The sequence below is a fragment of the Dendrobates tinctorius genome, unplaced genomic scaffold (assembly GCF_039654945.1).
Source record: "Dendrobates tinctorius isolate UK_male_01 unplaced genomic scaffold, ASM3965494v1 ptg000083l, whole genome shotgun sequence".
In the NCBI taxonomy this organism is placed as follows: domain Eukaryota; kingdom Metazoa; phylum Chordata; class Amphibia; order Anura; family Dendrobatidae; genus Dendrobates; species Dendrobates tinctorius.
In genome coordinates this window covers 101422-111054 of record NW_027361751.1, presented here as the reverse complement: position 1 = coordinate 111054, position 9633 = coordinate 101422, and the positions used below count along the sequence as shown (strand labels likewise).

Sequence of the window (9633 nt, the reverse complement as noted above, 5' to 3'; positions counted from 1 at the left end):
AGAAGAACTGCTTACATTTTTTTTCCAGGAGTGGTATGAGGTTACCCAAAAGCAGTGTGAAAGACTGGTGGCAAGCAGCCAAGACGCATGAAAGCTGTGATTAACAATCATGGTTATTCCACAAAATATTGATTTCCGAACTCTTCCTGAGTTAAAACATTAGTATTGTTGTTTCTAAATGATTATGAACTTGTTTTCTTAGCATTATTTGAGGTCTGCAAGCACTGCATCTTTTTGTTATTTTGACCATTTCTCATTTTCTGAAAATAAACAAAATTTAGTGCTTGGAAATTCGGAGACATGTCAGTAGTTTATAGAATAAAAGAGCAATTTACATTCTACTCAAAAATATACCTATAAAGAGAAAAATCAGACTGAACATTCTGCAGTGGTCTCTAATGCTTGCCAGAGCTGTATAGCACTGCAGTATATACGATGCATGCACCACCATATATAACACTGCGATATATACCATGTGTAGACGAGTTATACATAGCACTGTGGTATATATGGCATATACACGCGTTATATATAACACAGCTGTGTATACGATGTGTACAATAATCACATATAACACAGCAGTATATACAATATACTTACTGGGTATATATTACACGGAGGCATATGTGACATTTACACTAGTGATAGATAACGCTACTGCGGTATATACTGTATAGATACGTGTGTACTGGGGACAGGAGTGCTCAGGTGAGACAGGCAGAGCCCAGCCTTCAGGTCATGTGACCGGTAGAAGGAGGGGAGGCCACGTCTGTACCGGAGGAAACCAGAGTTGTGTGCACTGTGTAACATCTGTGGGGAGGAAGTGACAGGCGGGAGCCCTGCTGCATGGTGGGTGAGACCCTCTATATACAGAGGCTAGGACACTGACCTGGTGGCGGTATATGGCTGCTCTGTCATCCGGGTGTTTGTAGAGAGGGCTGCACTGCAGGATAACTGGGAGTGCGCGCGGGGCTGTGAGGTCGGGGGGCAGGTTTGGGTGCTCCCTCTTAGTTTTAACCCCGTGTGTTCACATACCGGACTGGCCCGTCTGTATCTGCTCTTCATCAGGGAGTGGTTGTGTCATATCCTGAGTACACAATGTGCTGGAACTTGTGAGAGGGGCACTGTGTGTAATGGAAGGGACTGGTCGGGGGGCACTGCTGTCCTGTGAGTAATGGAAGGGACTGGTCGGGGGGCACTGCTGTCCTGTGTGTAATGGAAGGGACTGGTCGGGGGGCACTGCTGTCCTGTGAGTAATGGAAGGGACTGGTCGGGGGGCACTGCTGTCCTGTGTGTAATGGAAGGGACTGGTCGGGGGGCACTGCTGTCCTGTGAGTAATGGAAGGGACTGGTCGGGGGGCACTGCTGTCCTGTGAGTAATGGAAGGGACTGGTCGGGGGGCACTGCTGTCCTGTGTGTAATGGAAGTGACTGGTCGGGGGGCACTGCTGTGCTGTGTGTAATGGAAGTGACTGGACGGGGGGCACTGCTGTGCTGTGTGTAATGGAAGGGACTGGTCGGGGGGCACTGCTGTCCTGTGTGTAATGGAAGTGACTGGTCGGGGGGCACTGCTGTCCTGTGTGTAATGGAAGTGACTGGACGGGGGGCACTGCTGTGCTGTGTGTAATGGAAGGGACTGGTCGGGGGGCACTGCTGTGCTCTGTGTAATGGAAGTGACTGGTCGGGGGGCACTGCTGTGCTGTGTGCAATGGAAGTGACTGGTCGGGGGGCACTGCTGTGCTGTGTGCAATGGAAGTGACTGGTCGGGGGGCACTGCTGTGCTGTGTGCAATGGAAGTGACTGGTCCGGGGGCACTGCTGTGCTCTGTGTAATGGAAGTGACTGGTCGGGGGGCACTGCTGTGCTGTGTGTAATGGAAGTGACTGGACGGGGGGCACTGCTGTGCTGTGTGTAATGGAAGTGACTGGTCGGGGGGCACTGCTGTGCTCTGTGTAATGGAAGTGACTGGTCGGGGGGCACTGCTGTGCTGTGTGTAATGGAAGTGACTGGTCGGGGGGCACTGCTGTGCTGTGTGTAATGGAAGTGACTGGACGGGGGGCACTGCTGTGCTGTGTGTAATGGAAGTGACTGGTCGGGGGGCACTGCTGTGCTGTGTGTAACGGAAGTGACTGGACGGGGGGCACTGCTGTCCTGTGTGCAATGGAAGTGACTGGTCCGGGGGCACTGCTGTGCTCTGTGTAATGGAAGTGACTGGTCGGGGGGCACTGCTGTGTGCAATGGAAGTGACTGGTCGGGGGGCACTGCAGTGCTGTGTGTAATGGAAGTGACTGGACGGGGGGCACTGCAGTGCTGTGTGTAATGGAAGTGACTGGACGGGGGACACTGCTGTGCTGTGTGTAATGGAAGTGACTGGACGGGGGGCACTGCTGTGCTGTGTGTAATGGAAGTGACTGGACGGGGGGCACTGCTGTCCTGTGTGTAACGGAAGGGACTGGACGGGGGGCACTGCTGTCCTGTGTGCAATGGAAGTGACTGGTCCGGGGGCACTGCTGTCCTGTGTGTAATGGAAGTGACTGGTCGGGGGGCACTGCTGTGCTCTGTGTAATGGAAGTGACTGGTCGGGGGGCACTGCTGTGCTGTGTGCAATGGAAGTGACTGGTCGGGGGGCACTGCTGTGCTGTGTGTAATGGAAGTGACTGGACGGGGGGCACTGCTGTGCTGTGTGTAATGGAAGTGACTGGACGGGGGGCACTGCTGTCCTGTGTGTAACGGAAGGGACTGGACGGGGGGCACTGCTGTCCTGTGTGCAATGGAAGTGACTGGTCCGGGGGCACTGCTGTCCTGTGTGTAATGGAAGTGACTGGTCGGGGGGCACTGCTGTGCTCTGTGTAATGGAAGTGACTGGTCGGGGGGCACTGCTGTGCTGTGTGTAATGGAAGTGACTGGACGGGGGGCACTGCTGTCCTGTGTGTAATGGAAGTGACTGGACGGGGGGCACTGCTGTGCTGTGTGTAATGGAAGGGACTGGTCGGGGGGCACTGCTGTGCTCTGTGTAATGGAAGTGACTGGTCGGGGGGCACTGCTGTGCTGTGTGCAATGGAAGTGACTGGTCGGGGGGCACTGCTGTGCTGTGTGCAATGGAAGTGACTGGTCCGGGGGCACTGCTGTGCTCTGTGTAATGGAAGTGACTGGTCGGGGGGCACTGCTGTCCTGTGTGTAATGGAAGTGACTGGTCGGGGGGCACTGCTGTGCTGTGTGTAATGGAAGTGACTGGACGGGGGGCACTGCTGTGCTGTGTGTAATGGAAGTGACTGGACGGGGGGCACTGCTGTGCTGTGTGTAATGGAAGTGACTGGTCGGGGGGCACTGCTGTGCTGTGTGTAATGGAAGTGGCTGGTCGGGGGGCACTGCTGTGCTGTGTGCAATGGAAGTGACTGGTCGGGGGGCACTGCTGTGCTGTGTGTAATGGAAGTGACTGGACGGGGGGCACTGCTGTGCTGTGTGTAATGGAAGTGACTGGTCGGGGGGCACTGCTGTCCTGTGTGTAATGGAAGGGACTGGACGGGGGGCACTGCTGTCCTGTGTGTAATGGAAGTGACTGGATGGGGGGCACTGCTGTGTGTAATGGAAGTGACTGGATGGGGGGCACTGCTGTGCTGTGTGTAATGGAAGTGACTGGACAGGGGGCACTGCTGTCCTGTGTGTAATGGAAGTGACTGGACGGGGGGCACTGCTGTCCTGTGTGTAATGGAAGGGACTGGACGGGGGGCACTGCTGTCCTGTGTGTAATGGAAGGGACTGGACGGGGGGCACTGCTGTCCTGTGTGTAATGGAAGTGACTGGATGGGGGGGCACTGCTGTGCTGTGTGTAATGGAAGTGACTGGATGGGGGGCACTGCTGTCCTGTGTGTAATGGAAGTGACTGGATGGGGGGCACTGCTGTGCTGTGTGTAATGGAAGTGACTGGTCGGGGGGCACTGCTGTGCTGTGTGCAATGGAAGTGACTGGTCGGGGGGCACTGCTGTCCTGTGTGTAATGGAAGGGTCTGGACGGGGGGCACTGCTGTGCTGTGTGTAATGGAAGTGACTGGATGGGGGGCACTGCTGTGCTGTGTGTAATGGAAGTGACTGGACGGGGGGCACTGCTGTCCTGTGTGTAATGGAAGTGACTGGATTGGGGGGCACTGCTGTGCTGTGTGTAATGGAAGTGACTGGTCGGGGGGCACTGCTGTGCTGTGTGCAATGGAAGTGACTGGTCGGGGGGCACTGCTGTCCTGTGTGTAATGGAAGGGACTGGACGGGGGGCACTGCTGTCCTGTGTGTAATGGAAGTGACTGTTCGGGGGGCACTGCTGTCCTGTGTGTAATGGAAGGGACTGGTCGGGGGGCACTGCTGTGTGTAATGGAAGTGACTGGACGGGGGGCACTGCTGTGTGAAATGGAAGTGACTGGTCGGGGGGCACTGCTGTCCTGTGTGTAATGGAAGTGACTGGACGGGGGGCACTGCTGTCCTGTGTGTAATGGAAGTGACTGGTCGGGGGGCACTGCTGTCCTGTGTGTAATGGAAGTGACTGGATGGGGGGCACTGCTGTCCTGTGTCTAATGGAAGTGACTGGATGGGGGGCACTGCTGTGCTGTGTGTAATGGAAGTGACTGGTCGGGGGGCACTGCTGTGTGTAACGGAAGTGACTGGTCGGGGGGCACTGCTGTCCTGTGTGTAATGGAAGTGACTGGTCGGGGGGCACTGCTGTCCTGTGTGTAATGGAAGGAACTGGACGGGGGGCACTGCTGTGTGTAATGGAAGTGACTGGTCGGGGGGCACTGCTGTCCTGTGTGTAATGGAAGTGACTGGACGGGGGGGCACTGCTGTCCTGTGTGTAATGGAAGTGACTGGACGGGGGGGCACTGCTGTCCTGTGTGTAATGGAAGTGACTGGTCGGGGGGCACTGCTGTCCTGTGTGTAATGGAAGTGACTGGACGGGGGGCACTGCTGTGTGTAATGGAAGTGACTGGACGGGGGGCACTGCTGTGCTGTGTGCAATGGAAGTGACTGGTCGGGGGGCACTGCTGTCCTGTGTGTAATGGAAGGGACTGGACGGGGGGCACTGCTGTCCTGTGTGTAATGGAAGTGACTGGTCGGGGGGCACTGCTGTCCTGTGTGTAATGGAAGGGACTGGTCGGGGGGCACTGCTGTGTGTAATGGAAGTGACTGGTCGGGGGGCACTGCTGTCCTGTGTGTAATGGAAGTGACTGGACAGGGGGCACTGCTGTGCTGTGTGTAACGGAAGTGACTGGACGGGGGGCACTGCTGTCCTGTGTGTAACGGGAGTGACTGGTCGGGGGGCAGTGCTGTCCTGTGTGTAATGGAAGTGACTGGTCGGGGGGCACTGCTGTCCTGTGTTTAATGGAAGTGACTGGATGGGGGGCACTGCTGTGCTGTGTGTAACGGAAGTGACTGGTTGGGGGGCACTGCTGTGTGTAATGGAAGTGACTGGTCGGGGGGCACTGCTGTGTGTAATGGAAGTGACTGGTCGGGGGGCACTGCTGTGTGTAATGGAAGTGACTGGTCGGGGGCACTGCTGTCCTGTGTGTAATGGAAGTGACTGGTCGGGGGGCACTGCTGTCCTGTGTGTAATGGAAGTGACTGGATGGGGTGCACTGCTGTCCTGTGTGTAACGGAAGTGACTGGACGGGGGGCACTGCTGTCCTGTGTGTAACGGAAGTGACTGGACGGGGGGCACTGCTGTCCTGTGTGTAATGGAAGTGACTGGATGGGGTGCACTGCTGTCCTGTGTGTAATGGAAGTGACTGGACGGGGGGCACTGCTGTCCTGTGTGTAACGGAAGTGACTGGTCGGGGGGCACTGCTGTCCTGTGTGTAATGGAAGTGACTGGATGGGGGGCACTGCTGTCCTGTGTGTAATGGAAGGGACTGGACGGGGGGCACTTCTGTCCTGTGTGTAACGGAAGTGACTGGTCGGGGGGCACTGCTGTCCTGTGTGTAACGGAAGTGACTGGACGGGGGGCACTGCTGTCCTGTGTGTAATGGAAGTGACTGGATGGGGGGCACTGCTGTCCTTTGTGTAATGGAAGTGACTGGACGGGGGGCACTGCTGTCCTGTGTGTAATGGAAGGGACTGGACGGGGGGCACTGCTGTACTGTGTGTAATGGAAGGGACTGCACGGGGGGCACTGCTGTGCTGTGTGTAATGGAAGTGACTGGACGGGGGGCACTGCTGTCCTGTGTGTAATGGAACTGACTGGACGGGGGGCACTGCTGTCCTGTGTGTAACGGAAGTGACTGGTCGGGGGGCACTGCTGTCCTGTGTGTAATGGAAGCGGGTGGACGGTGGGCACTGCTGTCCTGTGTGTAACGGAAGTGACTGGATGGGGGGCACTGCTGTGCTGTGCGCAATGGAAGCGGGTGGACGGGGGGCACTGCTGTCCTGTGTGTAATGGAAGTGACTGGATGGGGGGCACTGCTGTCCTGTGTGTAATGGAAGGGACTGGACGGGGGGCACTGCTGTCCTGTGTGTAACCGAAGTGACTGGTCGGGGGGCACTGCTGTCCTGTGTGTAACGGAAGTGACTGGACAGGGGGCACTGCTGTCCTGTGTGTAATGGAAGGGACTGGACGGGGGGCACTGCTGTCCTGTGTGCAATGGAAGTGACTGGTCGGGGGGCACTGCTGTCCTGTGTGTAATGGAAGTGACTGGATGGGGTCACTGCTGTCCTGTGTGTAATGGAAGTGACTGGATGGGGGGCACTGCTGTCCTGTGTGTAATGGAAGGGACTGGACGGGGGGCACTGCTGTGCTGTGTGTAATGGAAGGGACTGGACGGGGGGCACTGCTGTGCGGTGTGTAATGGAAGGGACTGGACGGGGGGCACTGCTGTCCTGTGTGTAACCGAAGGGACTGGACGGGGGGCACTGCTGTGTGTAAAGGAAGTGACTGGACGGGGGGCACTGCTGTGCTGTGTGCAATGGAAGTGACTGGTCGGGGGGCACTGCTGTCCTGTGTGTAATGGAAGGGACTGGACGGGGGGCACTGCTGTCCTGTGTGTAATGGAAGTGACTGGTCGGGGGGCACTGCTGTCCTGTGTGTAATGGAAGGGACTGGTCGGGGGGCACTGCTGTGTGTAATGGAAGTGACTGGACGGGGGGCACTGCTGTGTGTAATGGAAGTGACTGGTCGGGGGGCACTGCTGTCCTGTGTGTAATGGAAGTGACTGGACAGGGGGCACTGCTGTGCTGTGTGTAACGGAAGTGACTGGACGGGGGGCACTGCTGTCCTGTGTGTAACGGAAGTGACTGGTCGTGGGGCACTGCTGTCCTGTGTGTAATGGAAGTGACTGGTCGGGGGGCACTGCTGTCCTGTGTGTAATGGAAGTGACTGGATGGGGGGCACTGCTGTGCTGTGTGTAATGGAAGTGACTGGTCGGGGGGCACTGCTGTGTGTAATGGAAGTGACTGGTCGGGGGGCACTGCTGTGTGTAATGGAAGTGACTGGTCGGGGGGCACTGCTGTGTGTAATGGAAGTGACTGGTCGGGGGCACTGCTGTCCTGTGTGTAATGGAAGTGACTGGTCGGGGGGCACTGCTGTCCTTTGTGTAATGGAAGTGACTGGATGGGGTGCACTGCTGTCCTGTGTGTAATGGAAGTGACTGGACGGGGGGCACTGCTGTCCTGTGTGTAACGGAAGTGACTGGTCGGGGGGCACTGCTGTCCTGTGTGTAACGGAAGTGACTGGTCGGGGGGCACTGCTGTCCTGTGTGTAATGGAAGCGGATGGACGGTGGGCACTGCTGTCCTGTGTGTAACGGAAGTGACTGGATGGGGGGCACTGCTGTGCTGTGCGCAATGGAAGCGGGTGGACGGGGGGCACTGCTGTCCTGTGTGTAATGGAAGTGACTGGATGGGGGGCACTGCTGTCCTGTGTGTAATGGAAGGGACTGGACGGGGGGCACTGCTGTCCTGTGTGTAACGGAAGTGACTGGACAGGGGGCACTGCTGTCCTGTGTGCAATGGAAGTGACTGGTCGGGGGGCACTGCTGTCCTGTGTGTAATGGAAGTGACTGGATGGGGTCACTGCTGTCCTGTGTGTAATGGAAGTGACTGGATGGGGGGCACTGCTGTCCTGTGTGTAATGGAAGGGACTGGACGGGGGGCACTGCTGTGCTGTGTGTAATGGAAGGGACTGGACGGGGGGCACTGCTGTGCTGTGTGTAATGGAAGGGACTGGACGGGGGGCACTGCTGTGCTGTGTGTAATGGAAGGGACTGGTCGGGGGGCACTGCTGTCCTGTGTGTAACCGAAGTGACTGGTCGGGGGGCACTGCTGTCCTGTGTGTAATGGAAGCGGCTGGATGGGGGGCACTGCTGTGTGTAATGGAAGGGACTGGACGGGGGGCACTGCTGTGTAGGGTTGGTGGGCCGAGCTGGGGGGGTGGTCCCTCTTCTTACCGCGCAGAGATATAAACAGAGACACGATGAGGCAGATTCTGGGTGCAACAGGTCCAAGTTTATTGTTCACCGTCCGACTGACGGCCCTCGCAGCACACCGCGATATCTCTCTCACAGCCCTCCATGTCCAGGGCCGCTTCAACACCGTACGTTACACTAGGGACGTATTTATACGTACCGTCCCTTCTCACACTGTGACAATCCTGACAGCTCAGTCACTGTGGCCGCCTTAGGCCCGTACACCATCAGCACTTTACTGGCCAGTTTCGTCGTTACACATACGGTGTCCTTCACCTAGAGCCTCGTCTCTGCTGCGGTCCTTTCCTGTCAGGACCACCCCCCTGACGTTCTCTCTCCTCAGTTCCCCTGGTCTGGATTCACCTCACAGCGGACAGACCGTCAGTCCTCCTGTCACTGCGGCTCCCCCTGGGGACTGGAACCTTCTGTAACCCTCCCTCAGTATTTATAACTCTCCCGGTTCCTTGAAACTGTCACTCTAACTGTCACTCCGCCCCCCATGACCAACGGTTTCTAAAGCCCTAAGCTGATGTCACGTCCTTTGCTCACACTCCACCCTGCCATCTAATGGTCATCCCAAGGTACTGCACGTCACCTACACTTTCCTAGCTGTTTCCCACTATATTACTGACACCTACCTAAACTGTGCAAACCTATCTTTCTTCACTCTGACTAGTCCGTCCGTCCGTCAGGTCACCTTCCCTACAGCTGTCCTGTGTGTAATGGAAGCGACTGGACGGGGGGCACAGCTGTCCTTTGTGTAACGGAAGTGACTGGACGGGGGGCACATCTGTCCTGTGTGTAATGGAAGCGGCTGGATGGGGGGCACTGCTGTGCTGTGTGTAATGGAAGCGACTGGACGGGGGGGCACTGCTGTCCTGTGTGTAACGGAAGTGACTGGTCGGGGGGCACTGCTGTCCTGTGTGTAATGGAAGTGACTGGACGGGGGGCACTGCTGTCCTGTGTGTAATGGAAGGGACTGGACGGGGGGCACTGCTGTGCTGTGTGTAATGGAAGTGACTGGACGGGGGGGCACTGCTGTCCTTTGTGTAATGGAAGGGACTGGACGGGGGGCACTGCTGTGCTGTGTGTAATGGAAGGGACTGGACGGGGGGCACTGCTGTCCTGTGTGTAATGGAAGCGACTGGACGGGGGGGCACTGCTGTCCTGTTTGTAACGGAAGTGACTGGTCGGGGGGC

The 9633-nt window shown here is 57.0% G+C and overlaps 1 protein-coding gene across 1 annotated transcript in view; it reads left to right on the top strand.

Moving 5' to 3' along the window:
* Positions 1–692: 692 nt before the first annotated feature.
* Positions 693–9633, top strand: part of CCDC125 (coiled-coil domain containing 125) — an 84887-nt gene continuing 75946 nt past the window's right edge. The window contains exon 1 of the mRNA XM_073584020.1: positions 693–849. The gene's annotated coding sequence lies outside the window, so the exon portion shown is untranslated. The remainder of the gene's footprint in view (positions 850–9633) is intronic.